This window comes from Mauremys mutica, chromosome 3, assembly GCF_020497125.1.
Source record: "Mauremys mutica isolate MM-2020 ecotype Southern chromosome 3, ASM2049712v1, whole genome shotgun sequence".
NCBI classification, from domain to species: domain Eukaryota; kingdom Metazoa; phylum Chordata; order Testudines; family Geoemydidae; genus Mauremys; species Mauremys mutica.
The window spans coordinates 67,719,686-67,740,815 of NC_059074.1; the positions used below are offsets into that span (position 1 = coordinate 67,719,686).

The 21,130-nt window shown below is 42.8% G+C and overlaps 1 long non-coding RNA gene across 1 annotated transcript in view; it reads left to right on the top strand.

The window, feature by feature from the left end:
* The window catches only part of LOC123365669, a 39,950-nt gene extending 22,521 nt beyond the window's left edge, over positions 1-17,429 (top strand). Inside the window, exons 3-4 of the long non-coding RNA XR_006577690.1 lie at positions 7,151-7,237; positions 17,158-17,429. This is a non-coding gene — a long non-coding RNA (uncharacterized LOC123365669). The remainder of the gene's footprint in view (positions 1-7,150; positions 7,238-17,157) is intronic.
* The last annotated feature ends 3,701 nt before the right edge of the window (positions 17,430-21,130 follow it).

Here is a 21,130-nt window from a genome sequence, read left to right on the forward strand (position 1 = left end):
AGAGGGTGTAGGGCCGGCAGCACCAGATATACCAGCACATGGCATGGCACTCAAGGGGGCGACACATCCGGCCCTATGGATACCGCTACGGCAAAAATCTCCGATGACCACGCATGTGGGCACATGCACACCTAGAATGAAATCAACATGAGCCACTACTCAAAGGAGAATGTTTTGAGAATGCTTCTTTTAAAAAAAATGGTAATCTATACTAGAGAACTTGTCCACACTATTACTTAGACCTGTTCATTCTTGTATTGTGCTATTGCAGAGGTGGGCAAACTATATCGTGCGGACCACATCTGGCCGGCAGGACCGCCCTGCCCAGCCCTTGAGCTCCCAGCCGGGGAAGCTATCCCCAGGCCCCTCCCCTGCTGTCCCCCCTCCCTTGCAGCCATGCCACTGCACGGGCAGTGCAGCTTGTGCTCGCCCACCTCCCAGGCTTTCCAATAAGCCTATCCTGCCGCTATGAGCGGCATGGTAAGGGGCAGGGAGTGGGGGAGGGGCGTTGGGTAAGGGGCAGGAGGTCCCGGGTCAAGGGACAGGGAGCGGTTGGATGGGGTGGAGGTTCGGGGTGGGGCAATCAGGAGACAGTGAGCAGGGGGGGTTGATGGGGGTGGAGTCCCGGGGGTCCTGGGAAGGGATGGTCAGGGGACAAGGAGCAGGGGGGCTAGATAAGGGGTGGGGTTCCAGGAGGAGGTGGTCAGGGGACAAGGAGCAGGGGGAGTTGGATGGGTCGCGGGTTCTGAGGGAGGCAGTCAGGGGATGGGAAGTGGGAGGAGGCAGGGGCCAGGCTGTTTGGGGAGGCACAGACTTCCCTACCCAGCCCTCCATACAGTTTCCCAACCCCAATGTGGCCCTTGGGCCAAAAAGTTTGCCAACCCCTGTGCTATTGCATGGTTTGAAAGCTGCAAGTAGTATCTGAAGAATGTGTAATGTGTATAAATGTAATTATTATCCTTGAAAAAAAAGTGTAGATTTTGAAAATCTGTCTCAATGCTGCTATATAAAAGAATGCATGTTAGAGGGCTTTCCCTTCAGCCTCTCCTCTGGTTCTTGTCACTCAGACAGAAAGCAGAAGACCAGAAGTCCGAAGTGCAGGCAATGCGATGTTTATTGGGGTTAGTTTCCAGCAAGCATGTATACCATAACTCTGACGCCGCAGAGCCTCGTTCCCCAGTGATCTGTTCCCAGCTCTGACACCGCAGAGCCTTGCCCTGTGTCTCTGTTCCCCATTCCCTCTCCATTCCCATGTCCTCCTTCTTAGCAGACCCCAAATATACCTGCAATGCACACCCTCGGTCCCACCAATTTATGGTCATGTTCCATTTTGGAGGCTTGTGAGTCTAGGGTCTTCATCCCATCTCTTTTGTATCCCATGGGAGGGGTGAGGAGTGAGGTTGTACCACGGTCAGAGGCAGACATTTCTCAGGTCTTCTGGTGTTTTACTTCCTCCCAATCCCCGCTTGCCCCACCCGACTGGTTCCTTGACCTTGCCTTGAGATAGGAGTTGAGGCCACTCTTCAAGTGTGTGCTCATATATTATACGCCCACCATGCCCAGTAACACTTTAACTGCGCTTATCTGTTGCCATTATACTAACAAACCCACCTAGCTTAGGCAAAAGCAACATACACAGTATCTTTTGTCCTTTGTTCACACATATTAATTAGAATGTATGTGTATCAAAAAATCAAAGAGGCAAACAAAACCCAAAATACTATCTCAGGCAAAAATATAGGCCTGGATCCTACATTGGTACTAGCACTCCTAACAATGTATTAATAATTGAAACAGATTCATGAGAGAAAAGGAAGTAGATTAAAAGGATATAAAAATGCATTGTGTGTGGGGATTCTTCCTGTCTTTTGTTAATTGGGAAGTGCTTGTTCTCACAACGGCTTCCTCCCAGGTAGCTGTCACGGACTTTAATGGGAGTTCCATGCATGGAGCGCTGGAAAGAACACACTTCAGATGGGTATTTTAACTCATACTCCCTATACCGCTTATTCTTGAACCCCAAACTTTTCTTTTTGTATTAATCTCCATCTCTCCTTTTGCTTCCTCCCTTTACCTTCACAGTCATTGAAAAATTTAGTTTTTTTAACAGCAGCTCTTTAGGGTCCAGCCCTGCAAAATGGAACCTGCACTTATGGCCCCTAAACCTATGTGCACTTCCACTGGCAATTACGGGGCTCAGCTCATCCATCCAGATCCCCTTTTCACTCTGGGATAAGTATTCACATTTTATCTAGGTTTTCTTAAAAATTCAGATTTGTCAAATTTTAACATCTACCTTTATAATAACAGCAACGATTGTCATTCCCCCATAGCGTAAATAAAAATTTGCATGCAGATTCTCAAAATGAGGGTTAAGCTGTCTTTAATGGCTACTTTCATACATCAGTGTCACAGCTAGAGAAGTTGAACTCACTCTTTTAAACGTCAAATAATAAATCAGCTATGAAAAGGAATATTAGAAATAAGAGATTTTTCATGATGTGGCAAATACAACTTGTCCTAGCTTCTGAGTGTTTGACTTTGCAACTGTAATAGTGTTCTTTTAGCCTAGCTATTTGTGTCTCTCCCCCTAGGTTTTTGAGGAAGCAAATTGAAAAAACAAATTCCATTTTATGGCTTTATATTGGCATCCACATGGGTCATCAGCAGGATTAGAACCTTTAGATCCACTGCACAGATACCACTTGAGATAAAGGAGTGACTAATAGCAATAGTAGGTTTTCAGCCTCTACATGGTCTAGTTCTAGAGGGAGTGAGACACAAACTTTACCATGGGTTTCACAGATCTCTGCTGACAGCCGACAAATGGTGAGTCTCAGGAACCTCTGGTTCTCTTCCAGGCTCTGGATAGGAACATTCTCTAGTGGGCACAGATACTTCTACCATTTAGCCACCCCAAGATTGACCTCTTCTTCTATGTCCTCTCCAATCTGTCCCAGTCCTGTCTCTTCCCACTTTTGACTCCTCATCCCAGTTCCATTCTCCTCACCTAGCCAGTCCCAATCTCTATATTATAGAAGTTTTTATACCACACTTATCTCTGTAGTATTTAAGCATCTTCCAGTAATGCATTAAGCAGTCTGACTCCACGTCTGTCATTGTCTCCCCAGAGGGAGAAGCATGTATAGTGGCTTGTCTTGTTTTGGCAGGGGTTTATCAGTTTTTATTTATTACATATACCTTTTGCAGTGTGTTTATATTAGAGAAAGCAAAGTCAAAGAAGTGCACTTTGCGTATGGCTACAGACTCCTCCAAATATTTTCCTCTGCCTACCAGCATCACCTTTGTCTTGCTCAGGTTCAGCTTCAGTCACCTGTTCTTAATCCATAGACCAATCTTGGTGGCAGTGGTGTGGTGGTATGTGGTGAAGGATAGGTAGAGCTATGTGTCATCTGCATATTGCTGGCACTTGAGTCCGTGTCATCTGACCCGTTCACCTAGTGGTTGCATGCAGATGTTGATGAGGACCAAAGAGAGACTTGATCCTTGTGGAATCCCACAGGTGAGGAGTCTAGTGGTGGAGATGCATTTTCTCATCACTGTGTTTTGGGTGAGTCCCTCCAGGAACGACAGACCATTTTAGGGCATTCCCTTAATTCTGGCACTTCTCTCAGACAAGTTAGCAATATCTCATGGTCAACAGTGTGGAATGCTGCACAGGGGTGCAGGAGGATAAGATAGATGCCTTCATAGCAGAAGATCAGGCTTTTCCTCTAAGTCCCAATCTCCTTGCCTAGCTCAACTCCCAGTACCCCTCTTCCCCCACTGCCAGCCTCTAGTCTCTCCCCCTGCACCTACTCTGCCCTCCCACCTACCTCTAGATCTGGCTCTTGTCCCCTCTGCCTTTGAATCAGGCAGCTTCTTTCTCCATGCTACCTGGACCCAGCAGGGAGGTCAGTGGGAGCACAGAGTCCCTGCTTCCAGTTTCTCAATATGGCCTGCTCCAGCAGAGGTGGCAATTTCAGGGAAGGTCTTGCTCATTCCCAGGCTGGAGCATGCTCAGTGCAGACAGACTCTTTGGGGTCTTTGGCTGCTAAAACCATATTGAGACACATGCAAACTGCAATTTTTCAAAGGCTTATAACTTGACCAAATTTGGATGGATTTTCACAGGGACAGCAAAAGGCACATCCCTGACCCAAAGGCCACCAGTCTGCCAAATTTCAGGTCCTTGATCCACAATGTCAGTGAGTTAGAGCTTCAAGAAAATCTCTCCAGAATGTAACATGGGTAAAATGTATTTTTCCCCTAGCCTTTTCCTTAGAAGCATTTGGGCTGAACTTTTCAAAAACATTCAAGATGAGATAGACACCCAATATAGAAAATTTCAGCCCAAACAGTTAAAGACTGGCAAAGTTATAAGCAAGTGAATACAGGGACAATAATGGGAAATGTCAGGCAATCTTAATAGGTAGTACTACCGGTGCTGCGTACTATATATGTCACCTACTTGCTGATACCTAAATATCATCCTGTACATCGCTGAATGCCTACTAACCGAATACTGAAAAATAGATATTAAATGAGGTGAAGCCTCTATCTTAAGTGAAAGAGCAGAGCCACAAAAGGGGTTGTAATAGGGCACCCCTTATCGAAAAGTAAGATAATTAATGTGCGGTTTATATAACTGAACTATGAAAAATGTTTAAAGGGTTGTCAGTCAAAATGCTGCTGAAACATAAGAGGAAATAATTAGTCGCTGTGCTATGTGCAGCATCATAAATCTCCTCTGGACTTCAGAAGTTAAAATACGATTTAAGCAGTGGGTATTATGACCTGCTCTATAAAATACAATGCTCTATTTAGGTGTCAATGGCTAAAATTTGTAGTCTCAAGTTAGGCTTCTCAGTCTCTATTTATCCATACATTGCCTATCGCTGCAGCCAGACTGGGTAATTCATATGACCCAGCCTATCCAGTCTCATGGGAGATCAACATAGTTAAATATTCCAGATTTCTTAGAACAGTGTTTTTCAAGCTGTGTTTTTCAACCCTCAGGGGTCCGCAGACCATGTCTAAGATTTCCAAAGGGGTCCGCACCTCCTTTCAAAAAAGTTTTAAGGGTCCACAAATGAAAAAAGATTGAAAACCACGGCCCTAGTCCTCTGTAGAGTAATCATGTCTGAGTTTTTGGCACTGCTGCTCAGCTATTTCAGCTGATCTCTGCCTGATGAAAAAGGCAATGGGGAGACGGGTTAAAAGCCCTTTAAATATTATCTATTTTTTTAAAATGTTATGTATGTTTTTTTATAAAAGCTATAGATGGGATTCAGCAGGAAGGAATCTGAGGTGTGAAAGGAGGTGATTCCACTGTTAATAGCTTTCACCTCTGCTGCAATGTGCACATATTTCAGCTGCTGCTTCCTTCAGTATCTCTAGTCAAAAAATAATTAAGTGACAGGTTGTGATGTGGTGCATCCAGAATCATTTGAGGACTGCGCTTCATGGACACACCTGCTCCAGTGCCTTATCCGGTACTCAAGAGGTAAAGGTGAAGATTAAAAACAAAAGAAATTTGTTCTCATAAGGCATGTTGGTTCTCGGTGTCCTTATGTGGCTCACGGGTCATAGAAGAGTCATCTTGATTTATTTAAACAGTGTTCTATTTGAGTCATGTATAAAGCACCCCATAACGAATATGGCAACATAAAAGCAATTCCATGCTTAGTGATTATGGCCAAGCTACAGCCCCATCACCCTCTGCTCTCTCTGACCTCCAACAATACAGCATTAAAATAATCAGAGGAAGTTAGATGATCAAAAAACAAACTAACTAGAAGAGGAAGGATTTTTGACAGCTGAAAACAGGCACAGAGAGAGTAACTCAGGCAAGACCCTACCACAGACAATGTCTTGCCCACAGCCTGAAACAGACTGAACTCTTGGCTCATCATCATCCTAGCACAGGTCTTCTCAACCAGGAGCCTGCACTGGGTCACAAGAGGCACCAGCTGGATTACTTTCCCATCACTGAGAATACAAGAAAATCCATCCAGATCCTGTTGTTGCTAGAACCCAGGCGGCATATGTGCAGAGGAAGGAAGGAACAGCTTACTCTCTTCTCTTCTGCCTGCCCTACACTTATACCAATGCAGCTCCATAATGCTCCCTCCCCTTAAGATATGTCTACACTTAAAATGCTACAGCTGCACTGCTATAGTGCTTCAGCATAGAGACTATCTACACTGACAGCAGGGATTCTCCGGTCTGTGTAGGTAAACCACCACCCCCACAGGCAGTAGCTAGGTCAATGGAAGATACGGTGTATAGTGGGGGTTAGGTCGACTTAACTACACCACTGAGGGGTATGGATTTTTCATATCCTGAGTGACATAGTTAAGTCAGCTTCATTTTCTAGTATAGACCAGGCCTTAATGCTCAGCTTCAAGGAAGGGACGTGGCATTTCAATAGGAAAAGCCATACTGGATTAGACTATCTAGCGCAGTATCTTGGCTCTAAGAGTGGCTTCAGAGAAGGTGCAAGAAACTATGCAGTGGACAATTATAAAATAATTAGCCCATGAGACATTTCTTCAAACCCCTAACTGTTAGTTGGCTCATGTCTTAAAGCATGAGAGTTTTTATTTTATTGCTCCATTGGGCTGGTTCAGTTTCTCCACAGTTTCCAGGCTGGTTGACAGAAGGGGTAGTGTAACTAGGGCACTCATTCCTCCATTTTTGCCTTCCAGAACCAGGCTAAGTCCATTAGAACATGCTGCCTCCACAAAGCAGCAGGTGGGAGATTGTGGAAGTCTGTGAAGTATGGCTGCATCCTGCAGTCAAGGGTGGAGTGGGGAGGGGAGAATGAACCTCTTATTACCCTTGTTAATAGCATCACCTCTGGCAAATTAAGGCATGGCATGGGTGAGTTCTAAAGGGAATCCCTTTTATTCCTTACCAGGATATGTGGTCCCTATAATGTAACAATGGCAAAATGTAGCACTTAGGTAAAAGTTTTCACCTATAGATCTCAAATACAGGACTTCTAGGGTCTAACAGAAGTAATGGCATGGGAAATATTCACAGATATGGGGGAAGCACTGGATGCCAGAATGTAGTGTGCTGTGAGTATATAATCCTGTCAATGCATGCTACAATCTAATAATGCTCTCTCTCATTTCTGATTTAGATGAGGAGTCCAAAAGAACAAGGGAAAACCCTTGGGGAAGAAAAAAGCAGTGATGCAGAAGGTATTGGAAATATGAAACAGCATCAGGTAGCACATATTCATAATACACATTTCTTGTACAACAAATTTGCTTGAATTCTTTCAATACAGTTTAGCCTGATTGCACACAAGAGTCCATTTCCATTTAGATTACTCCTAACAGTGGGTGATCACTTGTTTTATGTAAAGCACTACATACTAAGAGGAATAACAGTAGACCACCCCTCCCCCCAAAAAAAACCACCCCACCCCACACTGGTAATGAACAGGGCTCATAGGTCTTTGGAAATCCATGCAAAAACATCCTGCCTGCTTTGCTTAATAGAGAATCCATTGGTACCAATAAGGGTGGAGGGGAGGGGGAGATCACCCTTGTAACACCAATTTTCATCAACATTGCAAAGACTCCTTGTCACTGTGCAGGGCTCTCCCCAGCTTCCAAACACACACTGCCCCACCAAAGTCGTCTTCTTTTAAAAACAAACAAAACAAAACACCACACACACAGACAGTTCCTCAGCTCACCCTTCTCAGCCAGCTCCCATCTCCTTCTGGAGCACAGGCCCCAGAGCTACCTTCCCAAGCATCTGGCCCCTCACTCCACGGCCCCCTCAGAAGTTAGTCCCAGTCCTCTGGTGGCTGCTCTTTCCAGACACTGCCTGCCACAATCACTCCCCCTCTTTCTGCCCTCTGACAGGCTGTAGCAATGTGGGACCCACCCCCGAAGCACCTCCTACTGGTCACTTCTGGGAATTAGCTTTTCCAGCCTCCAGAACACCCTCTGCAAGCCAGTGTCCCACTGGGCCCCCATGTCCCTCCCAGACCCAGTGCCCCATTATCTGTGGTGCTGCCCCTGGCAATAACCCCTTTCTCTCAAGTTCTCCCCTCCCAAGGGAACCCCCACCCACTATCCCCACCTCACCTCAGGATAAGGCTACTGCCTGTCATCATCTAGCGCCCGCGTCCTGGGCCAGACGGCAGTATCAGCCTACTCATCACCAAAAAAGCTGGGTTTGGACCTGCTGCCTTTGCCTACCCCTGGGCTACCCTCTACAACCCCCAGTACCCATTGGCCTTCTGCTAGGCAACAGCCTGGGGCTTTCCAGCCTGGAGCTCCGCAGCACCTCTGCCTTGCTCTACTCAGGTCCCTCCCTCTCAGAAAGCAGAGAGAGACTGCTGAGCTCCTGGCTCCCAGCCTCTTATATAGGGCCAGCTGCGGCCTGATTGGGGCGTGGCCCAGCTGCAGCTGCTTCCCCAATCAGCCTTGTAGCTGCTTTCTCCTGCAACAGCCTTCTCCCAGGGCTGTTTTAAACCCCTCAGGGCAGGAGCGGGTGACCACTCCGCTACACAAGCCTTTAGAGCCCCCAGATGTAACCCTGATCCCTTTAATTGGCTTGATTGGGCTCACCTACTCTGACACGAGGTGCTAGGCCTCGTCTACTCTTAGGAACCAGCTACCCTGTAACATACCTTGCCCCTTTTCAGGAAAAATCTTGATTTTTTGCCCGCTTTTCACTTGTGGGACACATCCTGGGGCTTCTCATCTCCTCCCAAGGAAAAATACATTTCCCACAGGCATATTTCATAAACATTCCTTATAATACTCCAAGGTCCCACCTCCAAAGTAGACCCCCACATTTTCCCAATCCAACCAAAACATTCCCTGCACTCATTTAACACAACACAAGCTTCCATAAAACATTTCAGATTACACATATTCAGGGACCCTAACACAACAAAAAGCACAGGAAACAAATCCTAAACCTAGTCCTTGTAAGTCATATGCAATGTGGTCAGGGTCACACACTTAGCCTCCCTGGGCACAGTCCAGTGTATAGTCTCATCTTCTCTGCCAGGTCTTCTAGGTGTCTGCATCAAAAGGCTTTTCACTCTCTTCATCCAGTGTCTAACTCAGTCTCAAATTCATTGACCATGAGGATTAAGCATCTTCTATCCTCCTGGATGAACTAAGGTCTGTCACCGGTTACTCTTGCTCATGCCTAATGTCCTCTAATTTGTATTCAACCATTTCTAATAGGCAGCTACCATGTGACACTCCTAATGGTGCATATCTGCTCTTCTAGGGGAGTCACCACATGCACATCATGTGTGTATATATTTGTGAATATTATACATATAAATTACATACACATTATAAATAGACAACAGGCCATTGTGGGATGGCATAAAGGTTTATTTGGCATGAGTTTGAGATGGCCACATGACTTGCTAGTGGTAAGAAACCACCAAAAAAAAAAGTCAAACATCTAACAGGATTTGTTCTGTGAACCTCAGCCTTCACAATATTAAAAACTGTTATTTCAGTATTTGTTCCCTTTTGGAAGGAGCAGACACACAGTAGAATCCATCAACTAGGACAGCCCAGTAAACAACCTATTCATCGCCAGGAGGGTTTTGATCCAAAGCCTATTGGATCTGTGGGAGTTCCTGGGTTTTGGATCAAGCTTTAAAAAAAGAAGCCATAAAAAACTAGTCTGAAAGACTTATAAGAAATTAAATATTGTATTGAATGAGAGTACAGAAATAAAACTGTTCTTCATTGTATATCATCTTCACTTAATCTTCTTTTAAGTTTGTATTTAGGCCTCTCTGTATAAAATGAACATATGTTAGAATTACATATCTATTTAGCACCTAATTAAACACCACTACTTACCCACTTGGCACCACCAGTAGGAATGTTTCCTAATACAGTCCAAATTAATTGGATGAAATTAAGGCAGATCTCAGCGGAATGGAAGTAAGAGTGACTAGTCTGGAAACTGGCACACATATTCAGACAGGAGGCGCTCATGAGAGGTGAGTGTCACCTCATCAAAGAGCCACACAAATTTTTAGATTAAAGAATGCAAATGGATATTTCATGCTGAATAATACTTTAACTGCATAAATGCACTTTCAATTAAAAAATATAACTAAAAAAATCAGATAGGTAAAAAATCCAATCATTAGAATTAGGGCTTTAGATAGTTGTATAAAGAAAAAAGCCAAACTTATCAACCAGCAAACAATTTACATCTCTTTGATTGTGGTTAATACTGTTTAATTCCATACCATAAATACCAATGTCTTAACAGTAGTTTAAAAAGAAAAAAAAAAGCTTTTTAATCTATCAAAGTTGAAGCTCCAGATTTATACTTCCTACAACAGACCTTAAGGAAGACCATGATAAATACATCAATAGTAACTGGTTCCACACTCCTTATGTTTCTCCAGGAACATCAAAGAGGAGTACCAATAATTATTCCTAAACATCTACCTTTCCAATTAAAAGAAAAACCTATAGATAATGAAGGCAAATGGCTAGCATTCTATCATCAATTGTACCTTTAATAATAATGTTAGGAAGTTTTTATGTCTCTAATCAAGGACAAAAGACTTTTTTCAGAAAATTCTGTCAAATATTAGAAGATTTTAGAGAAAGAGATATTATTGGAGGCAATTATAATTGTGAAATTGACCAAAATGGACCGTGAATTTGGTAGGACCTCCTTAAAAAAAGAAAATTGTCAAAATTCTTATCTTCCCTTAAAAGAATTTATGGTACAAAAATGGGAAAATGCTGCAGAGAACGTAACGAAATGGGAGGATTGCTCCATATATAGTGAACATGTCCAAAATTAAAACATTTGGAAACCCGTTTGAAACTCCATAAGGGAGATAGGTTATCAGCTATCAAATAACCCTTAGTACTTTTATTAAATAGTCCTGAAAACTGTCTTATAAAAGCCATAAAGAACTGATCATTCATCTTCTTGTTGCTGCTAAAATTACTATAGCAAGGTGGTGGAAGATTATTTAGAAGTCTGGTGGGACTTTTTGGTGTTGGCTGGAGTTGTTCTCACACTCCACCAAACCTCATAGTTTGAGAACTCTTTTGAATGGTTAAGAAGGGAGAAACCCTTCAACAATAGTTGGAATTAAACTCAAAATTAAGATATTAAAATAAGGAAAATATATAGGAGAGAAAAGGAGAAAAGCTTGATATTGCATAGAGTTCTGATAGGACAACTAAAATACAGGTTACACAACTACATGTAAGAAAAACAGAAGTTTGGACCTAAATATGGGATGAATTGACAAGACAGAAAAAGAGGAAGAGTAAAAAATCATCAACTATAGTATGTGATCAATAGCACAAAGTTGAAGAAAGTGACTGGTAGTGGGTCTTGTCAATACAGCTTTAGGATTTTCTTAGGCCAATTTATAATTGCATATTTGTATATATACTAAGCTTATCTCTACTTAAGTTGCAAAACAAGTTTGATAAGATTTATGTTATAAAATGGATCTGTTAACAAATAAAACCTTTCAAAAAGGCAACAGTCATTCCCAATTCATTAGCATTAGGCCAAACATGTTATCTGAAAGACATTTGAATTATGCTCAACCCACGTTAGCAGAGTACATCATGTTGTGGAGTCAGCAAGTTCTACATGCATGTCATGGGTATACAAGTAGCTATAGCTGGCAAAATTGGTGTGGGAAGTCACTAAAATGAGTCAAGGTTTTGAAGAAGTTATTTAAAAAATACTGTTCTATAGTGCTTTCCATCCCAGAGGAGTTAACAAACTGTGGCCTTGCTCCTACATACACTTAATCATGTGCATTACTTTATGCACATGAGTATCTCATTGAGCTCTTTGTGAAAGTGATCTTGCTTTTTTACTATTCCAGTTGTCTTTCATCTGCATTTTCTGTTGCTTTCAAGCTTCAAATTCAATCACAGAAAGCATCTACTTCTTCAGTGTTTTCAGCTTTTTAAAATTACTTTAAATATTACACTTAAACATTTACAGTTATAAGGTTTTAATCTACTGTTCTTTAGATATTCATCTATTTGTTATCTGTGCATGTGAAAGTCACTTCAGAGAATTTCTGCTACATTCTCAGAACATCACTAAACTATTAAAAAAATACTTATAGACACTTAAAAGCTATCTGTCATTTTAATCTTTTTGGAATAGATTGCAATGTACATTTTAATACAGATCTATTTTGGATACTATTATTCCAGGTACTGGTCCAAGAAGGTACTGCTCTAGCTTGTACTAAGATACAGAATGAATGTATTTTGATTTTTCACGTTTCCTATTGACTTATGTCAAATACTTACTTCAGCAAATGCAAGGACTTATGGGATACTTAGCATAAGTGAATGAGATTATGGTATAGGCCAGATCATTGCTACAATATTTGTGCTTAATATTATTGGTGCTTAATGCATACTAACATATATAGTAGGGCTGTCAAATTAAAAGAGATATCCTATTTCCTAGAATGGACCTTGAAAAGTCATTGAGTCTAACCCCCTGCCTTCACTAGCAGGACCAAGTACTGATTTTGCCCCAGATCCCTAAGTGGCCCCCTCAAGGATTGAACTCATAACCCTAGGTTGAGCAGGCTAATGCTCAAACCACTGAGCTATCCCTCCCCCCTCAAGTGATTAAAAGAATTAATCACACTCAAACAATAATATACTACCATTTATTTAAATATTTTTGATGTTTTCTACATTTTCAAATATATTGATTTCAATTACAACACAGAATACAAAGTGTACAGTGCTCACTATATATATATATTGTGACAGGGTCAGGCCAAATGACTACAGGAGAGTGCTGGAAGGCAGATATATTAGCTTCAGGTTAAGTAGGTCCCCTTTCCCTGAGTAAGGTAAGAGGGAAGGTTCCAGAACAATCAGGAACTTTTTGGAAACAATTAAGGCAGACTGGCTGATTAGAACACCCGCAGCCAATCAAGAAGGTGCTAGAATCAATTAAGGTAGGCTAATCAGAGCACCTGGGGTCTAAATTAGCTGTTACCACTCAAGAAATAGATCTTGGAGTCGTGGATAGTTCTCTGAAAACATCCACTAAATGTGCAGTGGCATTCAAAAAAGCTAACATAATGTTGGGCATAATTAAGAAAGTGATAGATAATAGGACAGAAAATATCATATTGCCTCTATATAAATCTATGGTATGCCCACATGTTGAATACTGCATGCAGATGCGGTTGTCCCATCTAAAAAAAGATGTATTGGAATTGGAAAAGGTTCAGAAAAGGGCAACAAAAATTATTAGGGGTATGGAACAGCTTCCATATGAGATGATATTAGTAAGACTGTGACTTTTCAGCTTGGAAAAGAGACGACTAAGGGGGTGGATATGACTGAGGTCTATAAAATCATGACTGGTGTGGGGAAAGTAAATAAGGAAGTGTTATTTACTCATTTTCATAACACAAGAACTAATGAAATGAATAGACAACAGGTTTAAAACAAACAAAAGGAAGTATTTTTTCACACAACACACAGTCAACCTGTGGAACTCCTTGCCAGGGGAGGTTGTGAAGGCCAAGAACAGTTTTCCACAGCTTCCTCCATCTTGTCAGGGGGAGGGTAAGGAGAAGAGTGCAGAGACATTAACATTTGCCCATTGTTCATAGAGTCATTACTGTTATGTTTTGTTGGTTTCCATTGCCTTTTACAAATATTTCAATTACCCATTCCATAGTAATTTAAATGAATGTTATAATTTCCTTGACTTGTGTGTGTACCCCACTTCCTAAATATGATGAACATATGATGTTTTCAGGGGAAGCAGTACATGCAATATATCTGGACTTTAAGAACATAAGAACAGCCATACTGGGTCAGACCAAAGGTCCATCTAGCCTAGTAGCCTGTCTTCTGACAGTGGCCAATGCCAGGTGCCCCAGAGGGAATGAACAGAACAGGTAATCATCAAATGATCTATCCCATCACCCATTCCCAGCTTCTGGCAAACAGAGGCAAGGGACGCCATCCCTGCCCATCCTGGCTAATAGCCATTGATGGACCTATCCTCCATGAACTTATCTAGTTCTTTTTGAATATAATGCTATACTTGTTCATCTGTTGTTGTGTTGTGAAAAAAGCTGATGTGTGGACACAACTTAACCAGGCTGGTTGTAATCAGATCTATCAAGAGTGTCAAGCTATTTACAAGAACACCGACCTCCTATCAAGTACCATGTTCTTGACAAGTTTCAAATTTCAGCTGCTTTTGCTATAACAACATTTAAAAAAAAACACTTTTCCCACTGTAAAACTAATTCTTTTTTTCCCAGTATCCCATATCTCAAAAATAAAACCATCTTTGTCAGAGACTTCCACATGGAAAATGTCAGCCAAAAGTGAGTGTTTCTGAAAGGCACGGGCTTGTGAATACTGGATATTATACTGGAATCTTACCAGGGCTGGCTCCAGGCACCAGCTCAGCAAGCAGCTGCTTGGGGCGGCCAAGGGAAAGGGGTGGCATGTCGGGCTCTTCGGCAGCAATTCGGCAGCGGGTCCCTCAGTCCCTCTCGGAGGGAAGGACCTGCTGCCAAATTGCCGCCAAAGAAGAAAGCAGCACAGTGTGGAGCTGCTGCCAATCGCAGCTTTTTTTTTTTTTTGCCGCTTGGGGTGGCAAAAACGCTGGAGCCGGCCCTGAATTTTACATATATTCATGCAGCTTTAACTAAAGTAAGCAAGACCAGTGCCTATTGCTCCAAATACAATGAAGGATGTTGTTTTGTTAATTGGCTTGTGGAGCAGTGAGTGGTGGACAGTAGATTATTGAATGCTGAGGGTTCACTATTTCTAGATCATTCTTTTACATTAGATAACAGAGAACTTCTCCTAACACAGAAAACTGAACTGAATCCTGGGATCATTCTGATTAAGAAGATGTGACTACACAGGAACATAAGAACTGCCAAACAGAGTGACATCTGAGGTCCAGCTAGTTCAGTATTCTGTGTCTGATTGTAGATGACACCAGATGCTTCTAGGGAAGGTGCAAGATACCCTGAAGCGGACATTTGAGTTAATCTCCTACTGCTGAAGAATAAGATTCTGAGTAAGAGAGTAAACCTTTGGGGATCACATAGTATATGTACCGTACACATGCATATGGTATGTACGTGATCATGTGCACATGCATATTACATAGAAAACGCTAGATTTTTTTTTTACATTATTTCTTTATCCCTTCTTCAGCAAGTGTCTTCTTTCAGAATTTTGGTTTAACTTGCTAGCTCAACATTACTCTTATTCACTTGGAAATTGTAAAGGGGTTCAGTTTTGTTGCTAAGTTACCGACTTATTTGATATGCAGTAAAGTTCCACTGGGATCTAGTAATCTTTAATAGCTAGTGACTACAGCAATTAGTTACAAGGAGGCTCCCATAGATTAATTGAATGACCTTTGAACTATAGTATGTTAATCTGCGAACATATATTAAGAAATTAATAAAGGCCAACAAGAAAAAGAAGGCTGGATGAGTCAGGAGACTGGTACTTGAATGAGGAATATTAGGGCTTTCAGTTAAAGGTCATGTCTATATTGCTATTTATTTGTTTCTAGTAGTGCCCACAATGTGCTAGCCACCGAAATAAACTCTTTGATAGAAATGAGCTGGTTGTCTGAGTGCCATTTATAGTAGAACATCACATTTAACAATAGTTTGGCACCCTTGTTCTAAGAGACAAAGGACTGAATGAGTATGGAGAACAGACTAGCCTCTTGCCCCTGGAAGTTGTCCCTCCTATTTGGGGTTTAGGCACAATGACTTGCTGGAGAAGGAGCAGCAGCCTTGAACACAGAAGAAGGGAGTTGGATGGAGGCCTCCAAGCAATCTATACTGAATGAATGCCTGAATCCAAGCAATCTTATCTGCCAAGGAGATTTCCCTTCACAGTGAGAAACACTTTACAGTGCATCTAAAAGAAGGTGACTCAGTTTCACCACGCTGTCCAGCACCCATGTACAAATTCACCCTGCCAAGGACTGAATGTGCACAGAAACCAAACCAGATCAGGGTATGGGTACATTGCTAGGGCTATGTAGGAATGGTTTGCCAATACTGCCCATCTAACATGTGGCCCCCATTACTCTAGTATCTGACTGCCTCATGATAATGTCTTCATTCTCACAACAACCATTTGTGGTAGGGAAGTGCTATTATCCCTATTTTACAGCTAGAGAACAGATGCACACAGACTAAGCAGCTTGTCCAACATCACACAGGAAATCTGTGGCAGAGCAAGAACACCAAACTTGGGTCTCTGCTGTCCCAGACCAACATCTTAACCACTGGTCCATTCTTCTTCTGTATACATGTGATGAGAATGGACATCTGATTTCAGTAACTATAGCTGTCTTTCCAGCACCTTTCATAACAATTGAAATTCATTTAATCTTTAAAATTAAGAAAAGATAATTACAAGGCTTAATTGGTTAATGATGCTTTCTTGACAGCCACTCCACCATAGCTGTGAGAAGCTCTTACCCATACATCTCTGAGTGACTTGATATTTGTTCCTTTCACTGAGATCCCATTGTCTGGGTACAATGCTTCCTTGAATACTTTATTTGCTTAATATTGTTCTTTCACAATCAGGTAAGTTCTAAATTATATTATAATTATATTTTTATCATCCAGCACTTTGAGAAGTTTGGCTTGAAGGCTCTCAATAAGTAAATGATGGATGAATCCACATACCATCCTCTAACATAGTTAGACTGAATTGGGTGGAAATAATTTATTGTAGCTGTACTTGAAATATGACTTGGGAGGGAGGGTAGGATGCAGTAATCACTATTGGGAGAGATGGTATTATATAGTTATATGACAAGCTGTCTCACTCAGCCTAATGAGTATCTAAATAAATATTACCAGAGGGGGACTCCCAATAGGCCTAGCTTCCCTCCAGATTCCACAGCAGGCTCTGGCATCTCCTTAGCCCAAAACCCTGTGTGACTCCTGGAAGGAGTGTCTCTCTCTCTCTCTTTAAACCCTCCTGGATCTTTTTTGCTGCCTCCTCACCAGGACCAAGTCATACTGGGGGAAACTGGCAGGCCCAGCAGGAGGCTGAGCCAGGGCATCAAAAAGTGAATGATTCTTGTATTCTCTTGCAGGTTGCTTGCTGAGAAGAGTCTAAAAGGATCTACTACAGCTCTCTCTTCCTGGGCACATTTCCTAGCAACTGTGAATTAACTCAGTAGAGGCATATGGTAAGCACCACAAGAACCCAGTTACAGTATCCATCTACCATTACAGGCCACTCCAAAGCCATCACAAGGGGACCTGCTACCTTCCTGCCTCTGTTCTGGATCCCTGAGAACAGAGCTTCAAAGGTACCTCTACACTTTCAGCTTGAGCAGACATACCTAGGGTAGCTCCGATGGAGCTAAAGCGCTCAAAACAGCGGTGTAGCCATGGTGGTACAAGGAGCAGGAGGGTCTAGCCACCCGAGGAGGATTCCGTCTGAAATCCTTGGTCCATATTTGGGTGGCTAGCCCCACCTGCTGCTGTGGCTACATTTCTACTTTTAGCATGTTAGCTCAATCAGCGCTAGCGTGCAGATGCCTACCTGAGCTGGGAATTGCACCTCCAAGCTCCAACGCAGAGGAATCTTAGAGCAGCCAGGCTAGCTTACTGCTACCCTCGGTTGAGTGTCTGGCACCCTAGCAGGAGCACAGAGTGTTCAGCAGAGACTGACCTCGCCAGGACTGGACTTGCTTTCACCACCGCCTGGGTATCTTAAACCCCCATGGAGGTTACAAGTGACGGCGCAATGAAGATTCCAATTGCCAAATGGCATTCTCAAAAGAAAACCGAGTTCATAGTTTGACCAGCTATCTCCATGGTCTGTCACTGTCACAGATTTCTCTGAGGTACTACTTCTCCCACCCCTTCCATGCTTACTGGCCATATTTGGCTATTATTTGAGCAAGTTTCATCCCATCCATCCCTCACAGTGGAGAGAAGGCTATGGTCTCATATCTTCTGTTTGAAATAAGCATGACGTTTCCAAACATTATTATGTATATAAAGAGCAGAACGTCTCTAACACTGTTTCAGCTTTCCCCTGACTTCACTTGGCAGTATACCATTGAGAGATGTTTAAATTTCAGACAATATGGTTGTGAAACAGAACAAGTTGAACCTTCGGCTGTTTATCAAAGGACAAATTCTGTCCATAGCTACATAAATGTTGCTCCCACTGACGTCAATAGGAACTGCACATGAGTACCCATTGGCTGACTACCATCCTAAAGTGTTGTTATAAAACACTTTGACAATTTAATCCTTTATATCCATCAAAACATGATAATTTCATCACAAATTCAGGTACATCAACTTGAAACAGGTCCTGTAATGGAATGGTAGAAAAAACAATGGGTAAGCAAGGGTAAGCGGAAATGTCTAGACACATACAAGTAATAAGAAATTGATCAAACTACAAATACAACAGACGTGAAATAAATTAAAATAGCCCCAAATCATTTTTTAGAAAACTGGATAGGCACAAAAAATATGCTAAGTAAAACAAAGCAGGCATTACTCATTGGTTCAATTAGAAAGTAAAGTGGCATTTTTGTTCCAGGTACAGTTTTTATTATCAAAGATGAATACAAAGTTATTTTCTTATAAAACTTATTATTTTTGTAGCTATTATAAGTACAGCTATGTTACCTAATGGTCTTATTAATTTGATCTTTCCTATCTACCTTTTAAAAAATTATAGCAGATGCTAGTCCAAGAAGGGGTCTAACAATGCTGTTTAGGTGCTTTAGCCTGGTTTACACACTGACCCTAGAAATCCTGTTTAGCCTGTGCTAGAACACATTTTGAAAAAAATGGGTCATATTCTCAAATACAAATCAGCTTCCACTGATTTCACTTCAGCTGAGCACAATTCAGCCTCTGAGTCCTGTCTCTGCTCTTCACCCTTCGCTCACTCGCTCTGCCAACCCGCCAACTGAACTGTTGTTTTTGCCAGTGATATCATTTGCTACCTAGACACGCCCTGTCTGGAGGATTAGGAATAGCTGCAGAAATACTAAATTTAGATGGCAAAACTGGGGAGTATGCAGCCAAAAATCAGCTGAATTTGCAGGATACAGGTGCCAAATCAAAGTTTCCAGGATGTGTCGGGGTCCAGTTTTCTGTTTGTTTTGTTTAATAGTAAAAGCAACATTTGTTCTCATTTTGATGGTTCATAATTTACAATTCCCGGGTTTATGACCAACATTTGGCAGGATCCAGATGCCAGAGCCGAGTTCTTGTGGTACTGCTGTGTGGAGAGGGTCCACGTTTTTAAGAGGCAGTAGGAATGGCTAGAGACACAGTCTGTGGCTTAGGCACGCCAATTTGGGGGAGGGGGTCAAAATCTCGCAGGACCCAGGTAACGCATTTGTGTGCAGCTCATGTAGCTGGAACAAGAGCGGCTAAACTCGTTCCCCGTTGAAGCAGTGGATTTGGGGAGAGGGGATCCCCAAAGTGGTCAGGATCCAGCTGTCACTCCACCATGGATTTGCGTAGGGGGACCGGAGTTGTTGGGTGCACTCAGAGCAGCTGGGCTGTTACTGACTTAAGCAATGGAATTGGGGGGGCGGGGGGCTGGCAGGACCCTGCTTTTATCTTCCCCTCCAACCAAAAACCTGCCTCACTGTCTGCGCTGCTCAAAGATTCAAGCGGGAGCTTTGCATTCCCTGCCCTAGGCAGCTCCGCTCTGTGCAGGCACCAGCGATTAACCCGGGATTGGCCCTGCCGCTCTCCTCCCACCCGTATTGAATGGGAAGCGCTGCCCCCTAGTGCCCACGGTGGGATTGGCAGCAGCTGGTACAGGCTGCCCTGCCAGAGTTTTCCTCGCAGCCTGAGCAGCTAGAGAGAAGTCAGATCAGCAGCTCCCCAGCTCCTCGCTGGCACTCACATACCTGCACTACCTCTCCCTTTCCTCCTCCCGCTCCTTTGCCTTTTTGCGCCCTCTCGGTCCCCTCCCCTTTGGCAGCTGGCTCCCTTTTCCGGCAGAGACTGGGATCAGATTACACTGCGGTTCCTGGACCCATTGCTACTTCCCAAGTGGATGTAAAAGGCTTCCAAAAACCTAACTCGCTGTAGGAAGCTCCATCAGCTGCTGGGCTGCACCCGCTGCTGCTGCAATGCCCTGCTCCTAGGGCTGCTACAGAACTAGGAGACCCTGAGAGGTTCTGCTTGGAGGGACCTGGCTTTCGGAGACTTGAGCTGAAATCAGCAAGGAGAGGACATGTCACTTTAACAGCAAAACTGATCGTGGGGTTGTGATGAAAGCAGCGCGGCTCAAGCCAGCGGGAGCCTTGAAGAGCCTTGGTTTTCGAAGGTGAGTAGCACGCAGTGTGTGTAATATCAAGCAGGTTACTGTAAAAAAATGTATCTCGGATCGTGGCTTAAACAGTTGATACAGCAGCACTGTGTAATCAGGCAGCGTTGGGGTGTGTCCTGGTTGTCTGACAGCTGGAGAGCCTTCAGCACAAGATATTTCACTTGCTATAAAGTTCCTTGTGTTCTTAGCCTTATGCTTTGATTTGTGAGGCGGGATTAGTGGAATTAATGTGGCATCTAAAACTCAACCGAGAAAATCTTACTTAAAGTGTGAAAGCTTCTCACTGGCAGGGAGGGAGGCTCCATGAGCTAATAGGTTTTATCTTTTCCACCTCCAAAGTCGGTGGTCCTGTGAGATGGGAGGTGTGAGGATACTGCACTTGGATAATGCTGAATTTGTAACACCCGTAACCGAAAAGAGTCGGCTAACTCAAAGTTAAGGGGGACACTGAGGTCCTCTTAACTGAGTCACCCGGCCATGAAGCAATGGAATGTCATGTCAGTTTTACCTTGCAAGAACACTCAAGGGCACATGTGTTAAGGATGGCTTGTCAGCCTAGATCATTATAGTTGAACAGCGCCACTGTCATCTTGCTGCATTTTGAGAGAATGGTTAGAAGATTGTTGAATATAAGGTTGCTAGAAGTTGTGAAAATAATGTATTTACAAAGAGAACAATGAATACTAAACTAACACATGCATTTCTTATATTGTACTCATTCTAGATATTTATCGAATATAGTT